The sequence below is a fragment of the Neolamprologus multifasciatus genome, chromosome 8 (genome assembly GCF_963576455.1).
Source record: "Neolamprologus multifasciatus chromosome 8, fNeoMul1.2, whole genome shotgun sequence".
Lineage (NCBI taxonomy): Eukaryota > Metazoa > Chordata > Actinopteri > Cichliformes > Cichlidae > Neolamprologus > Neolamprologus multifasciatus.
The window spans coordinates 5,596,071-5,613,516 of record NC_140446.1 but is presented as its reverse complement, the minus strand read 5'-3'; the positions used below and the strand labels follow the sequence as shown (position 1 = coordinate 5,613,516).

Here is a 17,446-nt window from a genome sequence, read left to right as displayed (position 1 = left end):
TGTAATACATCTACTAGTGTGTTTGTGCGTTAGAGGGATGAGATGCTGCAGTATCTAAAAGACAGCAGGACCCCCAGAGGTTTGTGTGAAGACTGGTGCAGAGCAGAGTGATAATCTCTTGTCGTGCTCACCAACACAGCATGCTTATCAGCGGTGGAGCGTCACGGGCCTCTGAATGCAACACGCAAACCAGCCACGACATCACACTGGAGGGTTAGCCTCATTCTTCTCTGCTAATGAGGTCTGAATTGCCACTTTCCATTAGAACCATTACCGTGTGCCCAAAACATTACAGCAGGATGGCCTGCTATTAAACTGCAGCCGAACCAACGATCTGGTAATTGAAATAAATAATATGAATACATTTTTGAGAAACATCAGGACAAAAATGTCAAAACTAATATATTTGCATTTTTCTGCGTTGTACAGCAAGAAGTTAAACACATGACACGAAGATATTGGGGCCTAGAAACTGGTAAACTGAACTAAACTGGTTTGTCTGGCGTTATTCAGGCAATTTAAAAATAATAAATTATTCACTAATTAAAATATCCAGTTCTTTACTGATTTCTGGAACACAAACATTTTGTTATTTGGGGGTTTAAGTCTAATGAAATTACCAAACTATAAGGGCATGCGTGTAATTAATAGTAAGGATGTTGAAGATATGCGCCTACCGCTGTTCTGGCAATTTCATATTTGATACTAACGTCATATGCATTTTTGTATTTGGTGCATAACTTTCACCTATCACTAACAGTAGGATTAGCGTTGCCATTTCTCACTAATGTAAAAAAGTAATCAGTAACTAATTACTTACTTTAGTAGAAGTAAGATTACTTCCCCAAAAAAAGTAATCCCGTTACTTTACCGATTACTTATTTTCAAAAGTAATTAATTACTTAGTTACTTAGTTACTTTTTAAAAACACGATTTACAACCTGAATAGGTGATAAAGCGATAGATCTTTCATCCCAATTCTACTTTTTCTACATAATCCATCATACAAAATGTAATCAAATGGAAAAGTCTCTTTTTAAAACTTGTTTTATTTGTTTTAATCTTTTAACTTTATGCATCAAGCAAAAATTAAATTATATGCACCATTCTCTGACTGGAAGAAATTTGTTTAATATTTAAACCTATTTTCTGCACATTCCAGCACATAAAATAATTTCTTTGTGTGTTTACACTCAGTCTTTCAAATAGATGCAAGTAAAACACAGCAGAAAATAAATAAAGTCAAAGACTAGCGGTCCTTTTGCTCTATTTTCACCTGTAAAGCAGGAGTGGGGTAGGCGGAGGTTTACCCTGGTGCAGGTGTGCCGCAGCGGTCAGTTGAAGAATCCGCGAGTTTCTCTGTGAGTTTCCCATTACGTGTTAGCGCACTCTAGGGGTTTTTTCGCTGTAAAAAGAAGTTTTCTTCCCACGCACAACGGACACGAATGTTTTTGTTACTTTTTATGGAATCAAACTCAAAGTAAGGTCAGTACTTCCACGCTTTAAACGCTGCACGCTCATACTCTCTCCCGCACTCGATATATAATCCATTGTTGATCTGCACACAGCTGTTGTCACGAACGTCGCACTCGCTTACGTCACTGTCATGAGACATTCTCGCAAAAAAAAAAAATCACGGTTTTAGTAACGCAGTAACGCAGCGTTCCTACGGGAAAGTAACGGTAATCTAATTACCGTTTTTGCAATAGTAATCCCTTACTTTACTCGTTACTTGAAAAAAGTAATCGGATTACGTTACTGCCCATCTCTGGCTGTCAGCTAGATGTGCACACAGTGTAACTGAGGAGGACACCAATCCTACACTGATAGTTCTGTGTATCAAAATTGTGTCACATGTTGAGTCAGTAAAAGGGAGGGAAACTGTGGTTTCTGTGTCCCTAACCACACTGAGACCAAATCTACACTCATACGAGGGCTTAGGAGCCAACAGCCTTTGGGAGCGACTACGAATGTAAGAACAATTGGTTCGCTTATATTAAAGGCAGCGAGTCTGGGTGTGTTCAGTAAATAAGTGAATTTACTGTATTTCTAACAATCTGATAAATAAATATGTCCATTCAGCTTTAGCAAATCAAGCCCTAAAAAACAAAGGTTTTAACAATGACACTACTTTTTGGGGTGCCGAGACTGCCTTTATACAGAATAAATGGGCAACAGTGCTTGTAAAAGGGTAACAGATTCACAGCATTTATTGTAAATGCACAGGTTTTGTTTAGGTATCTAATTAATCTAATTAATTATAAGTGACAGAAATAAGCATAATTCTGTATTTTGGTGCCATAATAGAATTAATCAGCTACCTAACTGTGATTTGAAAAATGCTTTGCAGCACTGTCACAAAGAAAGAGCAAATCCCTAGTTTTCTGTATGTTATTCCAAGCTACCGTCAAACCTGTACATTTGTAAGCATTATACAGGGCTGGCAAACTCTCCAATAGCCCTAAAGTCTATCTAAATATGCAGGTTAATATCATTTCTTGTTTTCTTGCATGCTTGGACTCATTAATTAGTATGCATAATCATGTATAGGCACACTCAGTCAAAGATGCTGGATGTTTGGTTAGTCATCTGAGCACTCTCTTTGTGCATAAAGAGGCCAATTTCTTCGCTTGAATAAATACAAACTGAATCAAACATCATGAGCACTTGTACAGGAATAAGAATGTTTTTACTGATAAAATCCAACAGAATAAAGCTCAAAACATCTATGAACTCTATTCATGATTTAGATTCATGGTTTAATTAGTGGAAGGCAAAAACTCTGCGGGTCAACTCACAGATGTTGGGCAACTAAAGTCAAAGAGACAGTGAAGACCAGTGAATAACTGACATGTCCTATGGTAATCAAGAATGTACATTTATGGGGAAAAGAGTGCATGAGTACTGTGACAACCTGTGCTAATAAAATCCATGATCCAATAAAATCTATGATCCTTTACCAAGACTGTCAATTCTATATTCAGTACCTGGAATTTAGGTCCAAATGCACTCTAGGAGGCTAAAAAGGAAGGAAAACTTGGAATGAACCCATTCACCATACTAGGTTCAGGAATAGCTCTTGACATATTGGCCTACCCAGCATGCCCTCTGCCTCTCTAGACAGCTCTGACATCATTATACAGCAGATACAGACCAGGACATCAGCTGCACAGTCGAGGTTATATAAGTGAACTCTCTACGTTTCTTAGCATTCAGCTCTGCTGCCCCACCATGGGGAAAAGGGAGGGGATGGGAGTAGATGATGGGGGGGGAGGAATAAGGAGAAGGAAAAAGAGCAAGGAGGCCAGGAAGAAAGACGAAAAGAAAGAGCGTCTGAAAAAGAGAGGCCCGCTGGGGTGCTTGCTGCCGGGAGAGACTGAAGGTCACCCTTGGCCCCCTTAAGGAGCCCCAGAGAAGAGAAGAGAAGAGAGCATCCACCATCCTTGTGATCTTTCAGGCAACCCTGTTACATCACACACTCAGTCAACAAGCAGAGCCAGGATTTCTTATTTGCTTTTCTTCTTTGCATAGAAAAAATAAATACATTTACACCAATAAAAGTGTGAGTGTAAAAAAACATCACTTAAATTTGTCTCACACCTCATTTTCAGTCCATTTACAGTCACAACCTCTAAATGGACCTCTAAAGAACACGGCTACACTCGAATGGTGGATTTGTCCAAGGCTAATAATCAACCCAGGGACAGAACCCTGAGATTTAAACTGATAGCTAATGATTAATGAATCGCAGCCATCCGGGGTCATATCACCTCATCTGACATAAAGTAACACTTTTCGACTGCTTTTGTATTAAACCCCGAGACTGTACGGTCGTTTAGAGCCTCGTCCAAAAATATGACTCATACACTTTTAGGGTTCAGGTCCTTTTGATGTGCAAATTGCTCTATCTCTGAAGTGCTTCCAAATGTAAAAACTCTCCACGTTAAGACTTGCAGCTGGTTAGCATGTTTAAAATCCTTATAGTCTGCTATTGGATACATGCTTCACTGAGCCAGAGAAAGTGTTTCTGTTGCAAGCTTGATGGATTCAACTGCAAGAGCCTACAGCTTTTAGACTGTCACCTTCTATCAGCGCAGCACAAGCCGCTGAGAATCCAGACCCAGGAAAGGCGTTAAGCAGAGTGGTTACATCAAGTGATTTCATTATTATAGTGCTGTAATGCGGCGATGACTGCTTTTGCACGCAAACAGCTGCGAGTGCGCACAGCGAACAATCCCAGTTGCATTTACTAACGATCTGCAATTGTGCACAGTGGTTGTTTTCAGCAGGGATTCTCACATGGCCCCGTGGGGACGATGAAGGTGTCAGCGTTGCTTGTCGTCTGTCAGTCGAAGCTGTTGCATATTAACAAGCATTATTAAGGTGTTTCTTGGCATCATTAAGCAGTTCAGTTGGCAACACTTTGCATTTGGTTTGGCATTCATGCCAGAGCTGGCTTTAACCACCCCGCTGTATTGAACTGTACTCTATTCTGCAGCTGTTTATCTAAAACAAGCTGTATTAGTGGATGCACAGCATAACAGCGCATTTAACAGCTGCAATTGCTTTAATGTGCTGATCAACTGGAACAATGCTCTGATATGTGCAATATAAAGTGATCAGATCCGACAGCGATCATCAGAGCTGTGCTGGGCGTTAATTGTGCATAGACAGAAGCGGGAAGAGAAAAGGTCCTAAATGCTAGCCTGTAAGGATTACAGGGACTATTATGTAACCAGCTACATTTACACGAACGCACAAAATACATGCACACATAGGATCTTGCAAACTTAAAAGTGCATACTCGTTTTGATCTATAGGACTGTTTGCAATGCAAGATCATTTCCAGTGCTTTAAAATCTTACTTCTGCATCACCTGAGCAGGGCTGTGGTGTCCATGAGAGGGAAACAGAGTGACACAACCCCCATCAGTGACATATTACTGGCCACCCACCAATGAATGAGAGCATGGATATAACCAGCGGTTGCATACAGTCGGTAGATTTGCTCAACCACCATATACATTATAGCTTTGCACAGTCAATTGCTATTTTTGCAGATTGATATTGATAAAGCAGAATTGAAAGTGGAATCATATGCCTCAGCACGATCGCAGTGAATCACACATTAATGACTCAATAAGTGCAATCTGTATAATAACTATTTTCACTGTAGACACTTGTGTTGATGATAAGCTTTAGTACTATTACTAAATTATGGCCATAGCTTTTACTTCAAGAGTCGAAATCCCACCCTCTACAAAATGATGCTTAAACTCTTGTGCAACACTACTTTTGATTTAATATTGCTTGCATTAGTGCACAGGGCTGCACGGGAGCCTGAAAATACAATAACTCGTTTTTTCCCCTATTTCTGATCAAATATTCTGACTTCCTGTGGACCTCCCCTTCACCACCCCATTGTAAAAAAGAAAAAAAAATCCTGGAAACGCCCCTGACTTAAAGTTAATTTATTAGAGCCTTAAGTCATAGTAATAAGTATTGATCTGCAGTGCTCTTACTGATACTAGATTACAGACAGCACTGCAACTTCTGCAACATCCGAGGGAAGAGAAAGTTGGAAACCAAATTAGGGTCAGGTAACCGCCGCTTGAGGTTCCCTTTAGGAGGACTGTAGGTGTCGCCTGTCATAGCTACTGATCTTTATCAGTTAGGCTATCAGCCCCTATGCGTGTGTGCACGTGTGCATGCGTGATTTGACCGTGCGCGTCAGTGTGCAGCAGGCGTAAATGCCAAGCTGCACACAGTCCGCAACAAAAGCAAACAAAAAAAAAGGCTCTATCAGTACCCTGACGATCACTTTGGGTATGCTGACAACTGCTAGCAGGAGTGATACGGTGGTGCCGGAGTGACGAGCAGGATTACCCAGCCCCTGCTGGACTCCACTCCGTGCGTTACCCTTCGCTGCTGATCCGATCTGTCAAACCAGCCCGGGCAACTGAGGCTAGCGCCGCCAAACAACTGCCTGCCCACCACGCTGTGAACGTCGTGTTGATCGCGACACTCACCTTCACCTTCAGTTACTCCCCACGCGGTTTGGACACAACTTCCCGCTGGGATACGAGGCGGAAATAAAGCGTGAGAAAGTCCCCGGGTTCATGCACAAGTGTAGCAGTAGAGAAGCGCTGGATGGCTCCCCCGTCCCCTCACTCCGAGCCCATTCCTCGGCCAAGCTGCTGCTCCTCGTACCGTCAAATTATCTCCCCGCTCGGACAACAACCCCCAGTGCTCCTTCCTGCAAAGCTTCAGCGCGGATTGAAGCCGTTTGTTTCCTCTTTTTCTTGCCTTCCAGTAGCGTTTGGATGGGCTGCAACGACATCGGGGGAAAGAAGCGAAAAAGAAATACTACACGCTCGCTCCTCCCTCCGCTTATGCCCGGTACAGTAAGGGGAGCGCTCGGCGGGGTGAGCACTTATTAAAACTATCTACTGCTCTCTACAGGAATTCCACTGTAAAGCACGCACTGTACACACGGACACACGTCGGGACGTTCGTGTCGCGTGAAATGCGGCGCAATCCTCTTCTTTGACTCGCCTCACTTGTCCTTATTTATTGACTTCATCATCACCCCCTCGGAGGCCCCCTCCATCCCCGTTTCCTCCTCATCCTTCCCTCCCTCCCCCTGGGAATCTGGGAGTCATTCACCTCAACGAACATTCAGATGTCATGAATGGACGTAACAGAGGCGTGAAACACTGTAATAGGAAACAATGTAAGAGCCGGGGAAATATAATAATGCGTGCATTTTTTTATATAATTGATTCGGTCTATTGAAGAAAATTGAGCAATTTTTTAAATTATTATTCAATAATTATTCTTATTATTATTCTTCAACAATTATTCTTAAAAAAATCAAACGTAAACTGACTATATGGGAGTATGCCCATGCTTTTCAGACATTTTACACATGAAGTGATTAGAAATAATCACCAAAATAATTAATAATCCTTCCGAGTTTATTGTCTTGTTTGATTAATATCCCTTTACAGCTGATTTTTAAAGAAAGGTGGACAGTGAAATATTTTTATTCAATAAAGCACTCGATTTTATTGATTCATCTGTTAGCCTAATCAATTATCATATCTTTTAACTCTTTTGTATGTCCAAACCTACTCCAATAAAATCTTTTTCTAAATAAAATAAAATTATCTACAATTCTAAGAAAATATTGTTTTATTTTTAATTTGATAGCACCAGCAAACAATGTAGAAATTAAGGACGGGGGTAAAAAGGGTCTCGGAAAATGGTCCTAAAAAATGCTGGAGAAACATTTTGCAACTATTTAGGTGAGCATAAAATGTGCATCTTAAGTAGGGGTAGTTTTTCATGAGTAAAGCTAGGAATTAGTTCATCAATATGCAAAAATGCGCATTACAACAAACTCAGAATAATTTTCTTTAGACTTTGAATGTCTCATCATCTACGGTACATAACACCATGAAATGATTCCAAGAATCTGGAGAAATCTCTGTACACAAGGGACAAAGCTGAAAATCAATACTGGGTGCGTGTGATCTTCAGGTCCTCAGGTGGCACTGCATTAAAGACAGGCGTGATTCTGTCATGGAAATCACAGTATGGGCTCAGGAACACTTCAGAAGTCATTGTGTGTGAAAGTTCACCGTGCCATTAACAAATTCAGGTTAAAGCTCCATCATGCAAAGAAGAAGCCATATGTCAACATAATTCTAAAACGCCGCCATCTTCTCAGTATCAAAGCTCATTTTGACCTCTCTGCATTCAGTCATACTTGTTATTAATCTCTGTCTCTCTTCCACAGCATGTCTTTTGTCCAGTCTTCCTTTTCTCACCCCAACCAATCACAGCAGATGGCCCCGCCCCTCCCTGAGCCTGGTTCTGCCGGAGGTTTCTTCCTGTTAAAAGGGAGTTTTTCCTTCCCACTGTCGCCAAAGTGCTTGCTCATAGGGGGTTGTTCTCTGTTGTATTATTGTAAATGGTAAATGGCCTGTATTTGTATAGCGCTTTTACTAGTCCCCCCTAGGGAACCCAAAGCGCTTTACACACCCAGTCATCCACACATTCACACACTGGTGGAGGCAGCTACAGTTGTAGCCACAGCTGCCCTGGGGCGCACTGACAGAAGCGAGGCTGCCATATCGCGCCATCGGCCCTTCTGGCCAACACCAGTAGGCGGTAGGTGAAGTGTCTTGCCCAAGGACACAACGACCGAGACTGTCCAAGCCGGGGCTCGAACCGGCAACCTTCTGATTACAAGGCGAACTCCCAACTCTTGAGCCACGATCGCCTTGGTCTACCCTTGTAGGGTCTACCTTGCAAAAAAAAAGCGCCTTGAGGCGACTGTTGTGATTTGACGCTGGAATTGTCAGCTTTCACATATGGAAAGGGACCATCAGTGCTATAAACATATTAAAGGTTTTAGAAGAACACATGCTTCCATCCAGATGATGTCCTGTTCACGGAAGCTTATATATTTCAACAGGATGATGATGATGCTAAACAGCTTACTGCAGCTATTAGAGCAGCATGGCTTCATAGCAGAGTCGTCGGGATGCTGAAGCGACCTGCATGTGGTTTAGACCTTTGCCTCGCTGGAAGTGAAAAATATAACAAAGGAGACGCAGCACTGCGGAGCAGATAGAAACCTACATCAGACAAAGAGCAGGCTCTAAATGTTGTTGTTTTTTTAACATTTGGCTCTAATATATGGTGCATCTTATATATTCCTTATTTTTAACTCACTGGATGTTAGAAAGGCAACCAGCAAGGCTGAACCCCTTGCCGTGCCATTTCTGGTCAGCGAGCCATATGTTTGTCACCCCTAGATTAGGCATCATATTTAATAAAACGTGTTTTCTTCTCACTACGATCTCATTCTGGCTTTATTGTGCATCATTCCACTTATCTAATAGCTAACACCAACTGTGGATACAAAGCGGATAATATTCTTTGTTATCATCAAATATAATATTACATTTACTCTTGAGAGATAATAGACTCCACTTATTTTGATCAAAATAACAGCTGGAAAAACATAATCTTCTTTCTTGCAGCAAAATTACCACAATTGTTTCAAGTAAGCCGTCCCGCTGAGATCCCGAAGGCATCAAGGATTCTATCATCAGATGGTAAAGTGCAAAAGCTTATATATATATATATATATATATATATATATATATATATATATATATATATATATATATATATATATATATAAATAATACCATCACATCTTTTTTAGAATAAAGTCCAACTTTTTTTTTCTTAAAAAGAACATGGCGCCGGAAGATCTTATGAAGTGAAGCTTCAGGGATTCAAAAGCTTCCTCCTTCCTCTCTCCAGTCTTGAAAGACATCCTGTGTTTGGTGAATGTACAGCCCCTGAAAGCCATACGGATATTTCTGTCCAGCTAATCTTGCTCGCAAATATGCAGGCAGTCGCCAGCTCCGAGAGCGACACACTCTGTTGACATTGAACACCCAGAATGTGTGGCATTTACATTTGATGGCTTTGCAGAAGTGGAAATGTGTAAAGAATAAAGGTTTATTTCAAGTGCAAATGCCACTGCAGCACACACATGAACGATTCTTGTGTTTGCATTCCCACACAGGGCTTTAAAATGTGAACCCTGATATGAGACTTTCTGTTTGGCGTCGCGCTGGTGTCATTTGCTGCTTTGTTTCATTTCCGCTTCTATTTTCAGGAAGAGCCCGTTCTGTAAAATAAAGCGCCAACAACCAAATAACCACCGGCTGCTCACAGAAAGACACCAGTTAATAATAATGATGATGTATTCCTCTCTGTTCTGCTTTAAAGAGAGTGTCGAATAGGCGCGTGATTTACAGGCCTGCATCTGGAGTTTTTAGTTCAGATGTCATCAGTTTCAGCGGCTGCTGTGATGCCAAATTGCACGGCGCTCCAGCCAGTTGATGCAGGACTCGTTCACTCTGGATCAAAAATCAACCTGCTGGTGGAAATGAAGCTGGAGGATCAGCATGGTGGAGAAATGCATCATCTGTGAACTTTAGAGCAGTTTTAGTTTTTGCCAATTCATCCAGTAGTACAACCACCTACTGACACACAAATTCAGTGCTTATTCATGAGCAACTACTTTACAACAAGATCAATTTCAAGGATGAATATTAAAGCCTCCAAGTGTCCAATCAAGCACTTTAATTACACACCGCACTACCTAAACTTAACCTTTGGCTACATGCTTTGCAAATGTCAGCCCTTCTTCCTGCACTGGCATAAAACCACTACAGAATCCACTAGGAGTGCATTACTTGCACTATGCAGAGATTTGGCTGTAAAGGAGCTGGGGGAAGATGCCATGAGGACATCTGGTCTGGAGAATGGATGGATGAATACGTGAATGAGGGCGAAGATGGACAGCTGGATGGATAATAGCCTTTCTATATGAATCTATTCCCACCACAGATGTGGAGAAACGCATAGAGAGCATCTGGGAAATTCGAGACTTGGATTTGGGTTCACCATTTATCAACATTACCGAAGCCACGAAACCAAAAAAATGCCAAATGCGAACACTGGCACAGTCAAATATGTCTGAAAAGAGTCTTTGATTTTTTTTTCTTTCTAGAAATTGATGGAAAGCTCAGGATTGTATTTGAGACACTTATTGCGGTTAAAAAGACAAATAACTTGCAGTGCTTTCGCTTGGGTTTTGTGCAATTTGTCACTGTGATTTTGCATTTAGCAATCCATACAGCATGCATATATGTGGAAAATTATATGTTTTCCCCCTAAGCTTTCCTCCCTCTCAGTAAAATTAAAAACCAAACAAAACAGAACCTTTTATTTCGAAAAGAAAAGGTTTTTATGTTTTCTTTACAGAAATAAAGTCCAGCTTTATTTGATGCAGAAAGGACACATGTTGATGCTTAAAAATTCACCACAATCCACGGAGGAAATTAATTTTCTGACACTAAAAAAAATTCTAATTGGAAACCCCCAGGCGGCACGCTTAATATGTCCTCTTTCCCACCAGCGTGCGAGTGAAACCTGTGCCCATGCATATGCATATTCTAATGATCGTTGGCTCTCTGTGAAACACACTGTATTCCCCATGCAATGAAATGTGTTATATAAATAAAGATTTGCTTTACTGCTTGAGCTGTTAATTATCCTGCCTGGCTGTACATATAATAAGTAAAATTATGCCAAAATGCCAGAGCACACGAGCGACAACCTTCAACTTTTTCAGTTCAAGCCCATATCTAAATGTTGCCAAAGCAGCCTTGGCGTACTTGTGGCATTTAGAGCTTCAATACTAAACCCACTATTTTATTGTCTCTCTGCACTTGACGCTACAACGCTGAAGAGATTTTGGAGATATAAAAAAGCAATAAAAACAGTCTGCGTAGGTCACAGACTGAATTAAACCCCCATTTTCTTCCAGTGTTAATCCTATGGAAGCACTGATTGCCCGCCCTGCTTATAAATTAATTTTTACATATTGTCATTGGTACAATGTGTAGGATTTAAAAAGCTTGTTATAAAAAAAAAAATGCTTATCAGTCAAAATGAGAAGAACAATGTAAATATGACTCTGATACCAAATGTCAGAACCAGCTGTATAAATGATTTTTCAATTATTAAGCAAACTAACTGGGAGCGCTTCTCTTTGGTAATCTTTGTTTTTGAGCACCAGAAAGTCGATGCATAAAATGCAATTTCCACATGAGGAACTCATCTGAAAATACAATAAATATATTTATGCCGGCTAGACCGCTGAAATCAAATGAACGAAAGGTAGCTTCATCTTGAATCCCTTATTCAGACCACAATATTTCACACTTGAGAGGACAAAGGAATAAAAAACAAGTGGTTTAAAGTGAGCATTAGTCATGCCCATGCCCTCGATTTAACCTCATTTCCTTCTTTCCCTTTGCACTTGTATTTTTGACCCTGTCGCTGATTGTGTGTTCCTTTGTTGGTATAACAACAAAACCCCACTTTAATGGAAAGCTGCACCTGTGACATTTGCAAGGTGGTCCTCTGCAACTGCAAATGAGCAGTCAAATCCTTTTTGAAGAACCCCAGCAGCATCCACCATTCTGACAAACTCTTTAAACAAGCTTAGTGTGTTTAGGTAAAGGAGCAACACTTTCCAATTAAAGTATACATTTTTCAGCATGAATTGTCCGGTGCACGGGAGTGAGAGTTAATCTAACAAATGGCTGTCAGAGCTCGATACTAGAGATGCTCTGCTCTGAATAATGGATCGCTCCATGCGCAGCTTGTACTCTGCCTTAATTGCACAAGTACCTAATCTAGCCCGTAAAGATAGCAATCTCTGTTGACTGAAGTTAACATATTGTTCTTTGCTTAATACAGGCCCTGCTGTGCTCAAGGTTATGTGCCAGTACAATACAATCAACTGCTGGGTTTTAAAAGTTTCACTTCTTGTGTTGGGGAAACAATCGAAGAGAGTCCTTTATTATTTCCACACAGTTTACGTGATAGTAAAATTATGAATGTTTTTGTTTATTTGCATTTAAATTGAATGTAATACATTCTCAGACATTCGTCGTAATTTTTTAAGAATATGTGAGATCAAGCAACCGTGGTTACTTATACTTTTATTCATAAATAAATGATTAAAGCAAATAAAAATAAATACATTTATAAATAAGATAATTTTAAAAGCAACTTTTTTCATCTAGTATAATTTGTGTGTGATCTACTTCAAATGTCCATTTCTAAGGCTCGAGTCACACAGGCCTACAGACCAATTGGGGACCCCCGGCAACCACTGACCGAGGGAAAAATTAGTCCACCCTGATTGGTTGCTGCATGCTGCTGATAGTTGTTGTGAAATTTATTGTTAAACATATGCCTGGAAATCAGTGAGTGTTCCTCTGGTATCCACCAGTCACTAGGGAAAAATGTGTATTTGCTGATTGGAGAGTGGTTGCAGGAGGTTGCTGGCTGTAATTAGTCACAAATAACATGTCTTTGTTTCATTATTGTTACACAGTAACTAACACAGGTTGTGTTTTATTTACTTTTTTGTTAAATTAATGAAGCTGTGACACTATGGGTGCAATTCCTGACATTTCATAATCAAAGAGCAAATGCAAACGGATGGTCTTCAGTTTTTGCGATGTGTACTATAACGCAGCAACTATGCATTTGTCCTTGAGGCGGAATCCAAGTGGACTAGAAAAAAGAAGGATAATAGGAATAACTACTCAACTGTGATGTTTGCAGCTGTCCTTGTCCACATCTGCAAGCGAGCATAAGTTTGGCTTTAGGGTAACCAGATCCCAACAGACTAAATGTGGTGTAAAGAGTGTGTTTTGCAAGCAATAATATGGGACACAAGGTTGTCTGACATTTTAATCTGTCTTTAATCTGTCTGTAAAAATCACACAAACTACCGAGGTTAAAAGTATCGATTATGTAAAGGAGGTTAAATAGAAGCTGAAATCAGCGAGGATTCATAGATCAGCACATATTATTTTGAGTTGGGAATTCAAAGTGGGGGAAAGATGATGGCGTCTCACACTTATGTTAAAACAGAGTCAACTGAAGAATTCGATTTTTGTTGCGTGGTGCTCCTAAGCACTACGATTAATTTATTAGTTAAGGTAAAAATGCAGAATAATTGACTAAATGCGCTTTAATTCAAAACATGCTACATGCATGTAAAGATACTTTTAACTTTGTCACATTTGCAACCACGTCTCTGCTCGGCAAAAGACCACAGACTCACTGTGGAAGAGTGGCAGAAAAGCAGGTTAATGCTGACGTTTTTCATCCAATGTGCATCTCAGTTTCAAATACTGCAGGGAGTAATGGGATAAGAGGGAGCAGGCGAGCTGACAGGCTTTACGTCTTTAACTCTGCAGCAAGATTACCAACTCCCATCGCTGTGGGACGAAAACTACCTGAGGCGTGTGCAGAATCAACTGCTGATATGTGTTTTGCACTACATGCAGTTAATCACCGGACTGACAACCATTCACATTCACACCTATGGAAGCAACAGATCTGAGGCCAGAGCATTCTTGCTGTGAGGTGATGATGTTAACTGCAATGCTTTCACTGTGCAAGAGCCACAACCAGGAAAAACAGCCTCAACATATCTCGCTGATAATGCTTCAGTCACTCAGGCCTAAAGAGCGCTCAGCCAAACTTGTGTATTCCCCCAAAACACTTTTTTTTGGTTGCTTGCCATTCCTGCCTGAAGTCAGATGCAAAGCAGGTGCTGAACCAAAACCTCCAGAAAACAGAAAATAAACCAATGTTCTCGCTGTAAAGAAAAAAATAATGCAAAAAAAGTGCAAGGAGTATGTGCAAGCCACAAACTGGGGACTTCCCTTTATAAACAAATGAGGTAAACCAACAATTAAAGCTACGAAAAACCAGATTAAGAGGGCTTACATCCCAAAAGGAAAGAAACGAAATCCCCACAAAGAAGCAGGAATCTGAGGACCCTGGAAATCAGCAAAACTAAAGCAATAACGTTTATACATATTATAGCCATCTGCATGAATATTACTACATCACACTCCTTAGTAAAAGCAGTGATTGAAGATTCTAGGCAGAGATGGGCAGTAACGCGTTACTGTAATCTGATTACTTTTTTTAGGTAACGAGTAAAGTAAGGGATTACTATTGCAAAAATAGTAATTAGATTACCGTTACTTTCCCGAAGAAACGCTGCGTTACTGCGTTACTAAAACCGTGATTTTTTTGCGAGCATGTCTCATGACAGTGACGTAAGCGAGTGCGACGTTTGTGACAACAGCTGTGTGCAGATCAACAATGGATAATATATCGAGTGTGGGAGAGAGTATGAGCGTGCAGCGTTTAAAGCGTGGAAGTACTGACCTTACTTTGAGTTTGATTCCATAAAAAGTGACAAAAACATTAGCGTCCGTTGTGCGTGGGAAGAAAACTTCTTTTTACAGCAAAAAAACCCCTCTAAACTTCCAAGCAAGCACCGAGTAGCTATGACGTAATGGGAAACTCACAGAGAAACTCGCGGATTCTTCCACTGACCGCTGCGGCACACCTGCACCAGGGTAAACCTCCGCCTACCCCATTCCTGCTTTACAGGTGAAAACAGAGCAACAGGACCGCTAGTCTTTGACTTTATTTATTTTCTGCTGTGTTTTACTTGCATCTATTTGAAAGACTGAGTGTAAACACAAAAAATATTTTATTTTATGTGCTGAAATGTGCAGAAAATAGGTTTAAATATTAAACAAATTTCTTCCAGTCAGAGAATGTTGCATATAATTAAATTTTTGCTTGATGCATAAAATTAAAAGATTAAAACTAATAAAACAAGTTTTAAAAAGAGACTTTTCCATTTGATTACATTTTGTATGATGGATTATGCAGAAAAAGTAGAATTGAGCTGAAAGATCTATCGCTTTATCACCTATTCAGGTTGTAAATCATGCTTTTAAAAAGTAACTAAGTAATTAATTACTTTTGAAAATAAGTAATTAGTAAAGTAACAGGATTACTTTTTTGGGGAAGTAATCAGTAATTAGTTACTGATTACTTTTTTCAAGTAACTTGACCAACACTGATTCTAGGATACTTCTTTTGTATTTAAGTGAACATGACAAACTAATGTTTTCCCCTCCTTTGACTAAACTCACTTGTTTCATTTGTTAACTTCATTTCATTTGTTAACTTCATTGTCATCCCTGCAGTTATCCTTGCTGTGTGGCGATGAAATAAGCAAAAGGGAAATTCATTTAGCTGTGCTGTATTACTGTTTATTATTACCATTGCTTTTACTAGCCCCTCGAGACTTTCATTACAAAAAATTCCTACCAGCATTTCTTCACAAAAGGATGATCTTCCAGAGAAAAGAAAAGAAGTCCAGACGCCCAGTAGGCCAAGGACGCCAAATGATTTAACCCTGATCATTTCTCTATATCCACCTGGAGCCTCCAGGCATTATTTCCTCGCTCTCTGCTCTCTAAACATTCATCTTATGTCTATTTCTCTACTATACTTTCATTTTAATTTATGTGACAATTCCTAATGGAGCGTAAATCTAAATACGTGAATAAAAAAAGCATAAGGCTGCATTTAAACTGTCCATTTCCAGCAGCACTTACGGCCCAAATGCTCTCGTAATGCTCCTCTAAATGCTCCATTTGTAATAAAAAGCAAAAACAATCAAGCGTCATCCAAATCACTACGGGAAAAATGTCCCATTACCCAAACACAGGGACGCAAACTTCCACACTGTTATTTGCATTGCTGAAATGTAAATGTGTGCACAGGCGAAACATATTAAGTGAGAGCAATAAAGCAAACAGCAGCAGAAATAAGATGATGTGAGTAAATAAGATGATAATTGAATTTTAATACAAACTGAGATCTGGTTAAATTTAGTGGAAAATTTGTAAAAGCAACCCTAGCGGGAGCCCAGCGCACTGAAAACACTATTGACACTATTAGTATATCAACAATATTTCCTTTAAAATTTTCTTTACAAAACAAACTGTCTCCTATTGGTTAGCAAGACAGCCAACCAATAGGAGGAGAGCTGAGGACGTCCGTGAACGAGACAGCAGGACTTACCAGGTGTATAAAAATGCATTTATGTCCACGCTTCAGAACAGTGATCAAACAAAAGAACAAAAACAGGACAAAACAACTCAACATCTGGGTGACCACTTTCAATCACAGAATGATTGCACAGGTTGCCTGGTGGGAGGCAACATGTCTCCTGCTTTGAGTCCCAGTAGACCTGACTAGGGCTGGGCTATATCATACCGTTCACGGTAATACCGGTATAATGTTGGGCAACGATAGGAAAATGAAATATGGCGATAGAATATGGGTAAAACGCGCATGCGCAGTGCCTTTGTTTGCATTCGCATACGGCAGCGACACAGAATGAGAAGAGCGAAAGCGGATCGTTGAATGAAACGGATGAACCTGAACTGGTTTGTAAAAATGCTGCAACTTTAGTGGTGTGGAACTGGTTTGGCTTTCGTCCGTCAGATACACAACAAAGCACTATTTTTGGTAGCGCATGCTAGCGGGCCGTCGTTATTACCGTGTTGTTTGGAAAATACAGCACACTTAAAATCAATCCTTTGATTTTTCTGAAAGTCGACAGTGCCCCTTATAATCCCGTGTGCCTTATGTATGAGTTCTGGTTGTGTTTACTGACCTGGAAACGATTTTATGTACACGGCGCTCGAAAATCTGTCAAAATGTTTCAGTATGACTTTGCTAAGCTACGAAGCCGCACCGCTTGATGGATTGTCGGAGCATTACGGCTATCGTAGGCGGAGCCTCGCGGAGTGATACGTACTGTGCTTCAACATAATATTACCGTATTGTGTGTGTATAACCTCTTTTTAAGTTTTGTGGATATTATACATGGTTATGCTGAGGATATGTCGGCCAGTTTCCACTGGAAATGCCTTTTGGTTAAA

At 40.3% G+C, this 17,446-nt stretch overlaps 1 protein-coding gene across 6 annotated transcripts in view; it reads right to left on the bottom strand.

Annotated features, from left to right (window-relative positions):
- The window catches only part of thrab (thyroid hormone receptor alpha b), a 240,256-nt gene that overhangs the window by 191,765 nt on the left and 31,045 nt on the right, over positions 1-17,446 (bottom strand). For 3 of the 6 annotated variants that reach the window (XM_085169641.1, XM_085169643.1, XM_085169645.1), the window contains exon 1: positions 6,029-6,572. The exons of 1 other annotated variant lie outside the window; for it this stretch is intronic. The gene's annotated coding sequence lies outside the window, so the exon portion shown is untranslated. Of the gene's footprint in view, positions 1-6,028; positions 6,573-17,446 lie in introns of those variants that run through there. 2 more of the 6 variants (XM_085169642.1, XM_085169640.1) reach the window with 2 other exon arrangements.